Source organism: Eschrichtius robustus, chromosome 12, assembly GCF_028021215.1.
Source record: "Eschrichtius robustus isolate mEscRob2 chromosome 12, mEscRob2.pri, whole genome shotgun sequence".
Classification (NCBI taxonomy): domain Eukaryota; kingdom Metazoa; phylum Chordata; class Mammalia; order Artiodactyla; family Eschrichtiidae; genus Eschrichtius; species Eschrichtius robustus.
In genome coordinates, this window is record NC_090835.1 from 36,931,737 (window position 1) to 36,947,109 (window position 15,373).

Sequence of the window (15,373 nt, forward strand, 5' to 3'; positions counted from 1 at the left end):
TAAATAATAATCACTTTATAAATTAGTTAATTAAAAAATAAAAACAATGGTATACCGATGGAGGCAGCTTTATACATGAAGGGGTAAGGCCAGCAGGTTATGCCATAGTCAGCCTGTGGACAATTGTTGAATCTGGAGCCCTACCCTCTCACGCTTCCACCCAAAAGGCTGAGTTGATCGCCTTGACCAGAGCACTCCAGCTAGGAAAGGGATTAAGAATCAATATACAGGGCTTCCCTGGTGGCGCAGTAGTTAAGAATCCGCCTGCCAATGCAGGGGACACAGGTTCGAGCCCTGGTCCGGGAAGATTCCACATGCCGCGGAGCAACTAAGTCCGTGCGCCACAACTACTGAGCCTGTGCTCTAGAGCCTGCGAGCCACAACTACTGAAGCCCGCGTGCCTAGAGCCCGTGCTCCGCAACAAGAGAAGTCACCGCAGTGAGAAGCCCGTGCACCACAACGAAGAGTAGCCCCCACTGGCCGCAACTAGAGAAAGCCCACGTGCAGCAACAAAGACCCAACTCAGCCAAAAATAAATAATAAATAAATTTATTTTTTAAAAAAAATCAATATACATACTGATTCCAAGTATGGATTCTTAGTGCTACCTGCCCAGGCTGCCATATGGAAAGAAAGGGGGTTACTAACAGTCAAAGGATCCACTATAAAACAACAGGCAGAAATTCTAGAACTCCTAGAAGCATTCCAGCTTCCAAAGGAGGTTGCAGGTGTCACCGAAGGGGCAACACCTCCCTTACAAGGGGGAAACACCCTGGCCAAAAAGCCCGCTAAGACTGCCGCCAAAGAACAGCCGGTCCTACAAGCTGCAGCTCTCAGGCCTGACAGCACCCCCTCCCCAACAGCGCCATCTTATACACCTGAAGAACTTGAGTGGGCTAAACATAGGGGACTGGAAAGAGCCCTCTCAGGGTGGCTGACAAAAGATAACAAGCTTCTCATTCCCGGGGCCAAGCAATGGAAAATAACTAAGCACTTCCGTGAGTCCTTCCACTTAGGGCGGACTCCCTATTCAAACTAGTTACTCAGGTGTTCCTGGGAAAGGGACCGTCCCAAACTGTTAAAAATGTCACCAGGGCTTGCAAGCTTTGTGCCCGCCATGCCCTAGGAAGCCACCCCATACCTCCACCCCTAACTTGGCCCATACAACATTGGAGAACCTATCCAGGGGAAGATTGGCAAATGGACTTGACCCAAATGTTCCCACATAGGGGATGGAAACACCTATTAGCATTCATAGACACCTTTACAGGGTTGATAGAAGCTCTCCCTACTAGGACTGAAAAGGCAATAGGAGTATCCAAATTTCTGCTTAAAGAAATTAATTAATTCTGAGATTCGGGTTACCCCAAAGCTTACAGTGATAACGGACCTTCTTTCACTGCCAAGGTGACAAAACAGCCTTCCTCAGCTCTAGGTATTCACTACCACCTCCACTCTTCCTGGAGGCCCCAATCCTTAGGCAAAGTAGAAAAAGCAAATCATGCTCTAAAGAGAATGCTTGCAAAAAACAAAAACAAAACACTTGCTAAGCTATGCCAAGAGACTTCAGAAACCTGGATCTCTGTCCTGCCTGTAGCCCTTCTCTGGACCAGGATGGCCTCAAAGAGAATTTTAAAACTTAGCCCGTTTGAGACCTATGAGAAGCCCCCCGCCTTTTGTTTCCGGTCATGCCGCACAACTTGTGGGATCTTAGTTCCCAGACCAGGGATTGAACCCAGGCCCTCAGCAGTAACAGCCTAACCACTAACTTCACCACGGCACTGCCAGGGAAGGACCACTGGGAGGCCCTTTTTGACTTCAGATCTCTTGATGAGGAAACTCACAAATGGGTCTCCCACACTGTTAGCTTGAGCCAAGTTCTAAAAGTCCTCCAAGAATACGGAAACGAAGCGCTGCCCACCCCCACAAAGGAAAGGTCGCAGTCTCCATCCAGTCAGGGCACTCTGTCCTACTAAAAACTTGGAAGGAAGGGTCCCCTGAGGACCAGATACAACCAAAATGGAAGGGACCATATCAAGTGTTACTAAGTACCCCAACTGATGTCAAGCTATAGGGAGTCACTAATTGGGTTCATCTGTCTAGAACAAAACCTGTATCTTATAAGTCCCAACAGGAACCAGAAGAGACCTACTCCTGTGAGCCCATGGAAGACCTCAGATACCTTTCCAAGAACAGATAAGTGACTTCACGTGGCTGAGGTGGGTTGGCCTAGTCATCCTTGTGTTTCTGACTATCACGCTCTTATTCTGCCGCTTTTCAGAACCCCCTCCCCCTGGTAAACATCTTCTTTGCCCCTGCTGGGTCTGAAAGAAAAAATACGGTAATATGATGTCAAAAGCCATCATACTAGTAGGACCTCTGACGAAGGTCGCAGTTCGGAATGGGAAAATCATGCTTTAGTAAACATATCTAAAATAGTTGCCCTGGGAGAAAAACTGGTTAATTGTTGGGCCTGCCATAAAAACCCTGGCTTAACAACAGTCGTTACAGGTACAAATAGGTACATACAAGAGCTTTACCAATTCAAACACATGGAAACCACCCCCACAGCTGATACGAGTGTGATGGATGATACCCCCATCAGGACCGATACCTTGCCTACGTTTTAACTCTTTTTAAAAAGGTGACATCACTTTTCCTTTAATCATGGCTACCTTTGTTATCCAGAAAACCAGTCAAGCTTCCAATGTCACTACACCTCTAATGGTTCTCTTGGCTATGGTGAGCCTCTTTGGAACAATCCCTGGGCACCAGAGGGTAATATCACCACAGCGTTTTGGAACCTGGACCCAAACTGCATTCCCACGAATGCCTCCACTCTCTGTGCTTGTAATGAAGCCCAGACCCCAGGTGCCTACGGGATAGGGATGGAATGGACTAAAAACTGGGCTAGAAGTTGTCAGGCTCTATGGAAACTGTGGGTTAAAACTTTCTTACTACACCATCTCACCTAAGCCGAGGTCATGGAATACGCCCGGAACTTAACTGTTTTGAATATACTAATGGGCCCTTGTCCCCACATGGTGTTCATTAACTTTTCCCTTCCATGGATCTGGATGGCTGCTTCCTTGCTAAATTCTTCTGTTCCCAGATCTCTTATTGCACCTTCAAGATAAGCCTGGATACGTGGCACTCCTCAGAATGAGGGCCCAAAGACAAGGGCACCCCAGGGTAATTCGGCCCCTATGTAAATACTTATCCTTATATAATGTGTGGCATAAGGGAGCCTGTACATTAGGACATTTGGTTCCAATCACTGTCACAATACATAATACTCAAAATCGTCCCAGGAGGGCCATCGGATTAATATTGGCAAGAATAGGACTGGCAGGGGGATTGGCAACTCCATGGGAGGCTTTGCCTACCATGAGGTAACCCTAGAAAACCTAACCAACACTTTAGAGAATCCAGCCCTGACCACTGGAAATGCCCTAAATAGACTTTCAACTTCTTTAAACTCAGTGGCCAATGTGGTTACGGACAATAGATTGGCCTTGGATTACTTGCTGGACGAGCAGGGTGGCGTTTGTGTGGTCATAAACAAAACCTGCTCCACCTATGTCAACAATTCAGGCCAGATTGAGATGGACACCAACAAGATTTATGAACAAGCAACATGGTTACACCGCTACAACCAGGGGTCAGACCCTAATGCCATCTGGTCCACCATTAAGAGTGCCCTCCCTAGCCTGCCTTGGTTCCTTACTTGGACCCTGAGTAACAGCCATACTCCTACTACTCCTCCTCTTTGGATTCTGCCTCTTTCACCTCTTGGTAAAGTTCATGTTTTCCAGGTTACAACAATTCCACATCAAAATGATGGTTAGGGGAATTCCCTGGTGGTCCAGTGGTTAGGACTTTGTGCTCTCACTGCTGAGGGCCTGGGTTCGATCCCTGATTGGGGAACTAAGATTCCACAAGCCGCGCATGGCGCAGCCAAAAAAAAAATGATGGTTAGGCAAGGATTCCAGCCCATACCGCCCTATGACTTAAAACAAGAAGCTGTCCTGCCCCTGGGATCCCTACACTAGGCATCCAGAAATTTCTACTCCCTGACAGGCAAGGTCAATGCCCCTACTCAGCCCTGAAGCAGCCAAAGAAGACAGACCATCGCCCTTCTGCTTCCCATAAGAATATGGAAGTAAAATCTCTGATGGGGGAATGAGACAAGAGGGAAAGGGGCAGAACACAAACACTAGATAAGTGAAGAGGGGGCACAGCTGTTGGGATGCAATTAAGTCCGAATAGAACCAGCTGAAACCATGGTGCCTTCGAGAATAGTCTGGTCATTGACCTTTAGCTCATTATAACGTCATCATAATACTCAAGATCACTCCCCCTTACGCTGTGATAGTTCTGAGACGACCGTAAAAGGTCAAAAAGTGAACAGTGGCCCAATTCCTGGAAAATCCCCCCCTTCCCTGAAATAGCAAAAATATTCGTCCCACTCGTTAGCGTATGAAATTACTTAGCCCATAAAAACCTACAACCCAATGCCCCGGGGCTGCTCTCCCTTTCCCAGAGGGTCCACATTCTACCTATGGAGTGTGTATCCTGCTAAATAAACCCGACTTTGTTTTTCTCTGGTTCGTTCTTGAATTCTTTCCGGCGAGAAGCCAAGGACCCTCACTTGGCAGTGGTCTGTCCTAAGGACTCTTGTGGGTCCCAGGATGTGACATTTCCCTCTCCTGAAACAATTAGAGGCCTCTGCCCTCCCCGTGGATCTTGATTAGGGTTGGGGCAGGGATGGGCTCTCTCCCCAGCGCTGGTTTACCACTCCCTGCTAAATTCTAAGAGTCTCTGGGAAGGCACGAGACTGAGGTCCTTCTCCAGGACAGGCTAGTGGGCACTGGACAGCACAGCCCATAGGGACCCATTTAATGGGGTCCCCCTCATATTCCCCAGCCTCAGTACAGCATTAGCCTGGGATGCATGGACACACCTGTCCAGGCCCTGGGAAGGTCAGGGCTCCGCAGGCCCTCAGGGGGCCATTTGTCCCTCCCCCACCTCCAGGCCCTGCTGCCTGCAAACCTTTGTTTTTCCAACAGGAGGCAAGTGGAACTTCTGGCCTGTGTGTTCTGTGTGAGTCCAAGAGACAGAAACACAAGCTGCTAGGCAATGAGTACAACGCAGTGATTCGGTAATTAATCCGTCTGCACCAGGGGCCACATCAGGATGTTTACCCACCTCCCAGGAGCTCACAGGCCAACTGAGTGAGGGAAGAGGAAACTACAGGGATTCACCCTCCCGCGTGCCGGCTCTGTTCTAGGCACACATCACCTTATATCAGCCTCACGGGAAGGGATTTTTCTCCCTGTCTTTTGGGACACGGAACAGAGACTTACCGGGAGGAAAAGGCGCTGAGCCAGGAAGCTGAGGCGGATCCTGCAGGCGGTGGGGAGGGAGCCCTCAGAGGCCCAGGAGCAGGGCGTAGGCCAGGTGGGGGTCCCTGAGGCACTCACAGCACCTGCCCCTCCTGTTGGTGCTGCAGCCGGTACGGGGTTATCTGCTCTGGCCTCTTCCAGCCCTGCAGCCTTGGCACTGGCTTTGCCCCACAGCCTCCGCTGTAGCCTCTGGATATTCGCGGAACTCCAAAGCGGAGGAGCAGAATCCACTTATCCAGCACCTACCCCACTCCACGCCAAGCTGGGCACACCTCTCGGCGCATCACGTGCCGCTGAAGCCTCTCCTCCACCGCAGCGACCACCTCCTCCACCTGCCCGGAGAGATGGGGAGTGAATTCAGCTGTGGCCACCTGATCCTATTGGACCTGAGAGAGTGGTGCTGGGGGCAGGGAGCCTCCTACAGAGCCCAGCTCACCTGCCTGGGCTCAGAGCCCACTGAGGGCTACACAGATCCACGCAGATGGGCTCGGTGTCCTGTGGGCTCAGACATCCTGAGATGCAGCACAGAAAACCCTGTGCAATATATACAACGGAATAGTACTCAGTTATAAAAAAGAATGAAATAATGCCATCTGCAGCAACATGGATGGACCTAGAGATTATCATACTAAGTGAATAAGTCAGAGAAAGACAAATATCATATATCACATATATGCAGAATCTAAAATATTGCACAAATGAACTTATTTACAGAAGAGAAACAGATTCACAGACAAAGAAAACAAATTTATGGTTACCAAAAGGGAAAGGGGGTGGGAGAGGGATAAATTAGGAGTTCGGGATTAGCAGATACAAACTACTACATATAAAATATATAAACAATAAGGTCTTACTGTTTAGCACAGGGAACTATATTCAATATCCTGTAAGTAACCATGATGGAAAAGAATATGACAAAGAATATATACACATAAGGCTTCCCTGGTGGCTCAGTGGTTAAGAATCTGCCTGCCAATGCAGGGGCCATGGGTTCAAGCCCTGGTCCAGGAAGATCCCACATGCCACGGAGCAGCTAAGCCTGTGCGCCACAACTACTGAGCCTGCGCTCTAGAGCCCATGAGCCACAACTATTGAGCCCATGTGCTACAACTACTGAAGCCCATGAGCCTAGAGCCCGTGCTCTGCAACAAGAGAAGCCACCACAATGAGAAGCCTGCTTGCCACAACTAAAGAAAGCCCGTGAGCAGCAACGAAGACCCAACACAGCCAAAAATAAAAAATTTTAAAAAAATTAAAAAAATACATGTATGTATAACGGAATCACTTTGCTGTACATCTGAAACTAACACAACATTGTAAATCAACTATACTTCAAAAAAATTTTTTTTAATAAAAAAATTTAAAAAGAAAAAGAAAACCCTGTGCAAAACAGGCTGCCTCCGGCTGAGGGTCGCAGATACCCTCTGTGTGTGGGCTGAGCAGGTCATCATAGTGGAGTTACGCCTGCAGGTGCAGGACAGCCCGGGGTTGAGCCCCAGCTCTGCCACCTAAAGCGGTGTGACCTTGGGCGTGTTACTAACCCTGTAAAGCCCCAGATTCCTCATTGGGAAAATGGGGAATGTCAGACCAGTACCTCAGAGATTTAGATGGGCAGTGCAGGGTGAACAGAAGGCAAGGTTGGCCCTTGGCTCGGTGTCTCCAGGCTGGAGTTGGTGCTTGTTCTGTAGGTGGAAACCGCAGGGCTAAGCACGGAGGCCACCCAGGAGGAGGTCCCCGGTGTTGGCTGTTTCTCTGCTTGTTGCGGGGTGGGGCAAGGAGTCCATTCATGCTCTGAGACTTCCCTGGGAGCCCGGCCAGCTCTGATGTGCAGGTTGGAGAGAAGTTGTCGGTCCTCCTAGGCCTTCTCTTCCGCAAACCCTGCTGGGCAAGTGTCCTGCGTTAAGTCTCGGAGAAGGCCCACAGTGGTCTCCTGACTCCCGCCCTTCTGCTCCTCTCACTGAGGGGTGTCCTCCTCGGTCCCTTGGCTGGCCACCATCTGGAGCCTCACCAGGCCTGGCACCAGGCACCTGAGAGGCTCCTGTATGCTAGGAGGTGGAATTCTGGGCATGGGAATGGAATCTAGACATGCTGAAGGATGGGGAGTCGGGGAGAGCTTCCAGGAGGAAGAATTGGGTGAGGTGACCAGCTTCAACTAGAGGAGAGGGGCAGAAGGGCAACATAGCCTGGGAAAGATGAGGGGCAGGACATGCCTGGGGGATTAAGCCTCAGGCTTTGGGGGTTGCTGCTGGGACAGGGAGGTGGCTGGACTCATAGCCAGTTCTCAGTGGGCTCTGTGGGAGGTTGATGAATTCCCCACACCTCGTCAAGCTAAGATGCACAGAACAGCTCTGAGCAGGGTGGGCTGGGTGGACGTGCAGGTGGGATTTGTGGTGTCTCCTCTGGCCAGTGCAGGGATCAGGCAGCCCCGATCCTGGGCCAGTGTCTGGCATCCTCTTGCTCTGCTCAGACAGCAGGTTGCCTAAGAGAGGCAACCGGTTCAAATCCTGACACCAGCATTCTCCGTCTGTGTGGCCTTGGGCAGGTGTCCACATGGAAGCTGGGGAGAGCAACAGTACTTAAGCGAAAGGGTGACTATGGGGGCAGGAGGCACGGACAAGAAGGGCCTGTGTGGATACCCTACAGTCGTTGGTAGTTGTCTTCCTGGTACCTGGTGGGCATGCCCAGGCTTGCACCTTCCCCTCACCTTGCCCCATATAACAGATGGGGAAACTGAGGCTGGCTTGGTACCCTGACTGTCCCAAGACCACGGAAAGTCTGCACCAGAAGCTGCCTAGCTTCCTGCCTCTCAGTGTCCTAGGGCCACAGGGAACAGGCAGGCAGTTACTGGGCTAGGGGCAGAGATGAGGAAGAACAGACCTGCCCCTGGGAGGCCTGCCTGTAAGGGTGCAGCTCTGCCCCCACTTCACCCCATCCTCCATTTCAGCCCTCCATCCTCACACCCTCTCTGTCCTCTGGCACCACACCCGCCCTGGGCGCTGCCACTGTCCCAGAAGCCTCCGTCCTCCCATGACTCTACTGGGCCCAGGGATGCTGCAGGGGAGGGGTGGGCGGGGACATCGAGGCCAGCAGCTTCTTTACTCCGTCCAGCTCAAGTGCAGCCCGAGCCAGGCTGGGAGCACAGCTTGAGTGAGGCTGTAGCCACCACAGGTCAGCCTGACCCCAGACTGATGCCCAGAAACAGCGTGAGTCCCTGGGGCAGGAGGAAAGGCACTGTGTGGGACTGAGGCAGCAGGATGTGTCTCCTGTGTATCTGCTGCCACTGAGGAGGACTCTTCAGAACACTGAGAGGGAGACAGGAGCAAGTAAGAGAGAAGCAGAGAGGAAGAGAGGGAGGAGTAGGGATGCTGAGGAAGTGCAAAGCCAAGACTCCAAGCCTCCATTGTCTGCACCAGGCCTGGAGCCCCAGCCAGGACTCTGCGCCCGGGATCTGGGCCCAGCCCACCTCCAGTGCTTTATTCCCAGCCAGGTGGGCAGAGAGGCTCAGGTGGAGAGAGAAAGAGGGAGAACGAGAGCGCCCTGGCAGGTCTCCCGTGATCAGCTCTGTGCGGGTGCTGGATGCTGAGGTACGGGAGGTGTGGTCCTTGGGCTCTGTGTGGGTGTCCTCCAGCATGTGTGTACTAGGGTGCCCCATCTGCCCCAGCGCCACCCCAGGTTTTATATCTGTAACACATGTGTTACACAAACGGGATCGATCTGTACCAGCAGAAATGACCTTCCCTCAACCATAGGCTTGGTCCACCTTCCACACCAGCTTCCATGTCCACCTCACTGGGGTCCTGTACACGGACTTGTTCAGTGGGCACTTCACCCAGTGACACCCCCATTAGGGATTCTGCTGTCACAGATGCCCTTGCTAGAAGGATGCTCACGAGCAGCAGGACATACCCTGGGAGTGTGTTGAGGTCCCTCTGTGAGCGTTGTGCACGTGTGCCATTAGGATTATTGATGCTCCGTGACTCTGGGCCTTGGCTCCTCATCTGTAAAACGGGGAATAATACTTGTGTACACCTCCTAGGGTCATGAGAATTAAATGCAATGGGAGAGTGGCCAGGAAGCCAAGCTTAGCCTTGTCTGGGGCACAGCAAGAGCTGTGCTCCTTGGGTTTCTTTTATGGTTGCTATTATTGTCGTGTGCCTGGTCTGTCCCCCGAGAGGCTGGACCAGCTCAGTGTGGGGTCCCGCTGCTGGCAATGCCCCTCCCAACCACCAGAGTGGGGACTTTTCTGGGGGAGGCTGCCCAGGGCTGCTCTGCACTGGTTCAGAGGCAGCCAGTTCACAAGCCAGTTCAGCTTATCTCCTGAGGATTGGAGGTCTGTCTGTATCTTCCCCTGGGTTGACATGAGGTGACCCAGTGTCCGAGAATTAAAAACCCTTCCACACCTGAGGTTCCAATGCCCCCAACCAAATCCAAGGAAGGGCCCCTCCAGGTTTGGGGGGCTCCCAGGGGGCTCTAGTGGTGGGGCTGACACAGCTGTGCCTGTCTGTCCTCCTGCCCCCCACCCCCCAACATAGGCCCCGGGGGCTGGGCTCCTTTCTGCACAACTGTTCATGCTCACTGGCTCCTTCCCCAGGCCCTGGGACCCTTCCCTGAACAATCCAGACCCCTCTCCCTGCCCAGCATGTCTCAGGCTAAATAGTACCCAGAACCCCCACAGGTGGTCATGGGCAGAAAGGCTCTCAAAAGCCACCCAGGCCCCCAGGCCTGCCAGATGAATTCCAAGACTCCCACGGTGCCCCCTCCTACCCTTCACGCAGCAAAGACTTTCCAGAAAAGTCTCTGGCTGGTTCTGGGTCAAATCTACTGCCCTGGACATTGGGGCAGAGAAAGGAGATCCAGCGTTCATCCCCCAGACCAGCACTGGTCCCTGCAACACCCTGAACACACCAACACTTAGTGACCCTGATGGTGAGGGCTGCAGGGCTGCAAGTGTCCACCATGGGGTAATGACAAGTGCGGCTCCCAGCCCAGGAGAGGGGTCTCCTCGCTCCTTCCTTCCCCTCCTTCCTCCCCCTCCTCCCTTCCTCTACAGTCTAAGGTCTGGGTTCTTCTCTCTGCTCCCAAAGGTGGCACCATCTTTTCTGATGGAACCACCGTGAGGAGCCAGTAGGTGGTGGGCAGATGTGTCCCTGGCAGGGAGATACCAAAACCAGTGTGTACAGCCCCAAGAGAGGGACTGACCAGCTCCAGGGACTTGTAGAGGGGAGATGTCATGATTTATGCTCATGTGTTTGCTCATTTTTTACTTATTAATTTGTTCGGAAATATTTATTGAGCCCCACTGAGTGCCAAGGTAGGGAAGTGGGGTGAGCAGAGCAGCCTGGGGGGTTCTGACAGTTTGGGGTATCAGCTTTTAGCTGGGCAGAGGGATCCCAGAGCTGTCCTCCATCTAGTGGGTTTGTTCTGGCCTCTGCCAGGCACCCAAAGCCCCTCTGGGCAGACAGTGCTCTGGATGCAGCTCTGAGAATCCCACGTTCAAACCCTACTTGGGCCACTTTCCAGCGGTTCGGCCATGGGCTGGTACCCTCACCTCTCTGGGCATTGCCTCCCTCTGGAAAAGGAGGACAAGGCAATGCCTGGTCCCCAGGATAGAGGGGACAGGACACAGGCCATGCAGGCAACACCTGGGACATAGGAAGTGCCCAGTGACACAGCACCACGTGGATTTCCCCTCCTACCCTGTGCAGGAGGCCGAGGGCAGGGTCAGGACCCCACGTTCGCTCCCTCTGACAAGAGCAGCCCAAAGCCCACTCCCTCAGGCCTGTTTCCCCATCTGTGAAGAGGCGAGGCAGAATCACAGGGGCCCTGCCATGGCACGGAACATGAAGAGGAAACACACCCCACGCCCAACCATAGCCCAGCTCCTTGTCCCCGGAGAGCATCAGGTCTTCCATGAGGTGAGACAGCCAGATGTCTTGGCCAGCAAGCATAGGGGCGGGGTCTGGGTGGCAGGGGCTGGAGTGGGGACATGGCTCTTCCATGTCCTCTGAGTGACCCTAGATTATCTCCTCCAGACAGCTCCTTCCCCCAACTCTGCCCTCTGGCTAATGCTTATCTCCGTGATAAATGGCCCCACTGCCCTGACAGAGGAAGAGCTGTGTCCTTCAGAGCCCTCTCTATCGGGCAGGGCACAGCCGGGTGCGAACTTGGGCCTCAGCACGTCAGCACGGTGGCCGAAGATCCCAGGCCACTGACCCAAGAGTCTTGCCAGGTGGAATGGGGGCTCTGGCCCCAGGGAGGCTGGCTGTCTCACTGCCGGTTGTCTGTCTGGTTAAGGCCCTTGGGGACTCTGGTCTGAAGCGGGTGAAAGGCCGGGTCTTGGGGATTTTGAGGGGAAGGCAAGGCTCTGTTCTCACAAGGCGCTCACTATTTTCTCCCAGAGCCCCCCAGCCTCTGCGTGCCCCGCACCTGACATGCACATACACAGCGGGACACCCCAACCATGACCTGGCAGCAGAGAGGGGCTGCTTTGACCTGCACATGACCCTAATGTGGCGGCTGGCAGACACTGGCTGCGGGCTGGATCCCACGTACAGGCTGTGGAGTGGCATCCCGTGGAAGGGGTAGCATGAGCAGGGAAGGTGGTGAGCCTGTCTCTGCGGGGTCCTTTGGCGCATCCCAGCTCTAACAGCTGCTTGAACGCTGTCCCAGGGAGCGGGGCATGACCGGCCCAGGTCCCCACCAGAACAAATGGAATCTCCAGGGCCCCGCAGGACAGGGTCAGGCTGCGCCTCTTTGCTGACAGAGATGCACTCAGAGATTGTACATCCCACAGGAGGAAATGTCTTTCCTTCCCTTTGGTCCAGGGCCAAAGGTCGGGTCCACTGATTCCGCTTTTCCTCCTGGCTTCAGCCTGACGCCGCTACAGGCAAAGGCAGGCCGTCTGTCCACAACCAGATCCTCAGTGCTCAGCCAACCCTTGGCTCTGAAGAAATGTCTGTTGATGAATGAATCTTGGCTCCACATGAATCTTTGATACTCTAGGTTCTTGCATCCAAATATAATGTTTCATTGAAAAAAAAAATCTGCACTTATTTAGTGCTGAGGTGGCTCCCAACACACGGCCAGTGTCACTGCTATTGCTGTTAACTTCACACACGGCCAGTGTCACTGCTATTGCTGTTAACTTCACACACGGCCAGTGTCACTGCTATTGCTGTTAACTTCACACACGGCCAGTGTCACTGCTATTGCTGTTAACTTCAGGGCTGCCCTGAACCAGCCAATGCCAGTGACTTTGGGGGCAGGCGCGGGGGTAATTACATTTTAGGGGGCAGTGTAACCATCTTTGCAACATTCTCAGCGTGTGGGTATGAGCATGCATTTAAATCTTACTAGATTTTTGTGATGTTTGTGCCCGAACTTAACTTTCTATTAGTAGAAAAACATGTGGGTTTTACATGTTACTCATCATTCAACATATATTGACTAAGCACATCCTCTGGGCTCCTCTGGGGTGAGACGACGGGATCCAGCAGTGGCCTAGAGAAAAGTGGCCTGCTCTGGGTCCTGCGTCCCCAATGGAATAAGCACACAATTAAAGACCTGATCACAAGTTCCATGAATGCTCTGAGGAGCAGTGTAGGGGGCTCTACAGGGACAGGTACCAGGGGGCTGTCATGATCTAGAGGCCGGGAAAGCTACCCACGGAGAGGGCTGGAAGCTGACTCTGAAGAGTGAGTAGGCGTTAGCAAGGGTAAAGGAAGGGGACATTTTCCAGGCAGAGAGAACAATCTGGGTAAAGGCCAGATGGCCGGAGAGACCATTAAACCCTGAGTGTTCACTGCAGCTGAGTGGAGGAGGGAGTTGAGCTCCAGGGAGAGGCTGGACCAGAGTACACAGGCCCTCTGGGGGCCAGCAAAAGGGAGCCATGGCAGGTCAAGCAGAAGGAACAGGAGGCCAGAGGTGACTTCTAGAGGTCCCTTTCTAGCTGCTGGGTAGAAGTGGGTTATGTAGGATTTCACTCCCCAAAGTCTGGAGCTGATTTTGCTGGTACGGCCGGGGATACAGGTTTTTTATTGCTCTCTGTTGTCTCCTCCGTGCCTGTCCAGACCACGGGCTCTCGGGGGCAGGGGCGGGTCTGTGCCTAATTCATTTCTGAGGGCCCAGCGGCCGTCACAGGGCCAGACATATAGCAGGGGCTAAACAGAAGCCTGCTGAGTGAGGGCGCGCACTGACCTGGTGCCCCACCTGTCTGCCCAGTGCTGCCCATGGAACTGTCTGTCAGGCCTGACTCTACCCACTAGCTTGTGTCCTCAGGCAAGCAGGGCCGGGCCCTGCAGGATGTGCTGGACAACAGGCCGTGCATCCAGGAAGCAGACTTCGTGCCTTTCCTCACGCTCCCACGCTGGCTGCCAGCCGGGGAAGCGCCAGCCCGGAAGCCCTCCCAGCCATCAGGCTCAGAAGTGCAGGCACCATCTACCGGGGCCAGATCAGATCCAGTGCCGTGCAGCCTGCAGAAGCCCAGGGTCCCACCCACAGAGACCACCCTGGCCCCAGCCTCACCTCAGGCAGCTGAAGCGAAGACCAGAGGTCCTGGGTGGGGTAGAGATTGGGATGCAGAGAACCTTGGGTGAGACTGGAGGGGAGCAGCACTGCCTACTCAGGGAAGACTGCTCACCAGCTACAGCTGGGCCAATTCACCACACGCAGACGGGAAGCAGTGATTTCTCCATCCCAGGAGGTGTGCAAGCAAGACCAGAAGCTGGAGGAACTCCCAGGTCCTCTCTCCACCCTGCTGTGAGAACCCCCCACCAAGCATCCTCTCTCCACCGAGCCCCAAAAGCCACCCCTTCCTGCTCCTGGGGGACCATCACTGTGGCTGTGTGGCCACGTAGTCCCTCCTCCCCACCTCACTTGCCTCTTCGGTGACACAAGAGTGGGCGAGCTCAGGAGGTGTTTTCCTTTCATTCTCTGCTCTCAGCACCACACAATGATCGCATTTATTCTCAACATCCATAATAATTTTCTTCTAAAACAAAAACATGAAGAGTTCCAAACCAATTAGCGAAAACACAGGAAGGCACCTTAATTTCAGGACACAAAGAAATACCATCAGGCTCCCGTGTTTTCCTTGTGGTAAACTGGATTGTTTCTTCAAAGGCCCGAAGCTGTCTGGAAGGGGTGGGGGTGGGAGGGAGGCCAATGTGGGAGGTCCAGGACCCCCTCCTCTGCCCCCACATCCCTTCATACCTACCAGGAGCCCTCGGGGTGGGGCCATGGTCCAACTGTGCTTCTGCCCACACACACACACACACACACACACACCCCCATCCTCCTCCACTCCTGGGATCACAGGCCTCCTCTTCCCTTGCACTTCTGATGAAATCCAATCCCCCAGCATAGCTGACAAGGCCCCTGGATCTGAACCAACCACCCACTTCTTGATGGCCCTCCCTCACTCTCTGCTCCTGGCCTTCGCACTGGATGTTCTTTCCTCCCTGAACTCTCTTCCCCTGGCTAAGGACACATGCATCCTTTGGGACTCAGCTTATATACCCCTTCCTCCAGGAAGGTCTCCCTGACCTCATCAAGGGTTCCCAGGGCCACTTGTACACCCCCTGCCACAGGCCTGCTCATTCTGACATGTACCTTCCTGGTCACATGTCTGTCACCTCCATTGCCACTCAGTGTCTCAAGGCACAATGCCTGGTACAGAGACTGTGCCCAGTAGGTGTTTGATGAATAAATGAATGATCCTCAAAATGCCCTCAGAACCCTAAGCTGGCCTTGACTGAATGTTCTGGTTCCAAGCTCACTGTCAAACCCCAGGAGGGCAAAAGCCTTGCCCTGAGCCTGAATGCAGGTCTGGGCCCTGGGGATCCCTGCACCCTGGGGTGGGAGGGTGTGTGCGCCCAGAATTCTTTCCTAACATGGTCCTGTTATTTAGGGATGGGCTGAGAGCCCTCTGTGAGCAGGAAGCAGGAAGGAGAGCTGGGCCTCTGTTCTCC

At 53.4% G+C, this 15,373-nt stretch overlaps 1 long non-coding RNA gene across 8 annotated transcripts in view; it reads right to left on the minus strand.

Annotated features, from left to right (window-relative positions):
• The window catches only part of LOC137774251 (uncharacterized), a 79,804-nt gene that overhangs the window by 36,635 nt on the left and 27,796 nt on the right, over nt 1-15,373 (minus strand). For 6 of the 8 annotated variants that reach the window (XR_011075801.1, XR_011075805.1, XR_011075806.1 and 3 more), the window contains 5 exons: nt 14,284-14,394; nt 9,312-9,403; nt 7,000-7,283; nt 5,842-5,939; nt 5,367-5,737 (listed from right to left, as the gene is read on the minus strand). This is a non-coding gene — a long non-coding RNA (uncharacterized lncRNA). The remainder of the gene's footprint in view (nt 1-5,366; nt 5,738-5,841; nt 5,940-6,999; nt 7,284-9,311; nt 9,404-14,283; nt 14,395-15,373) is intronic. The other 2 variants (XR_011075807.1, XR_011075804.1) reach the window with 2 other exon arrangements.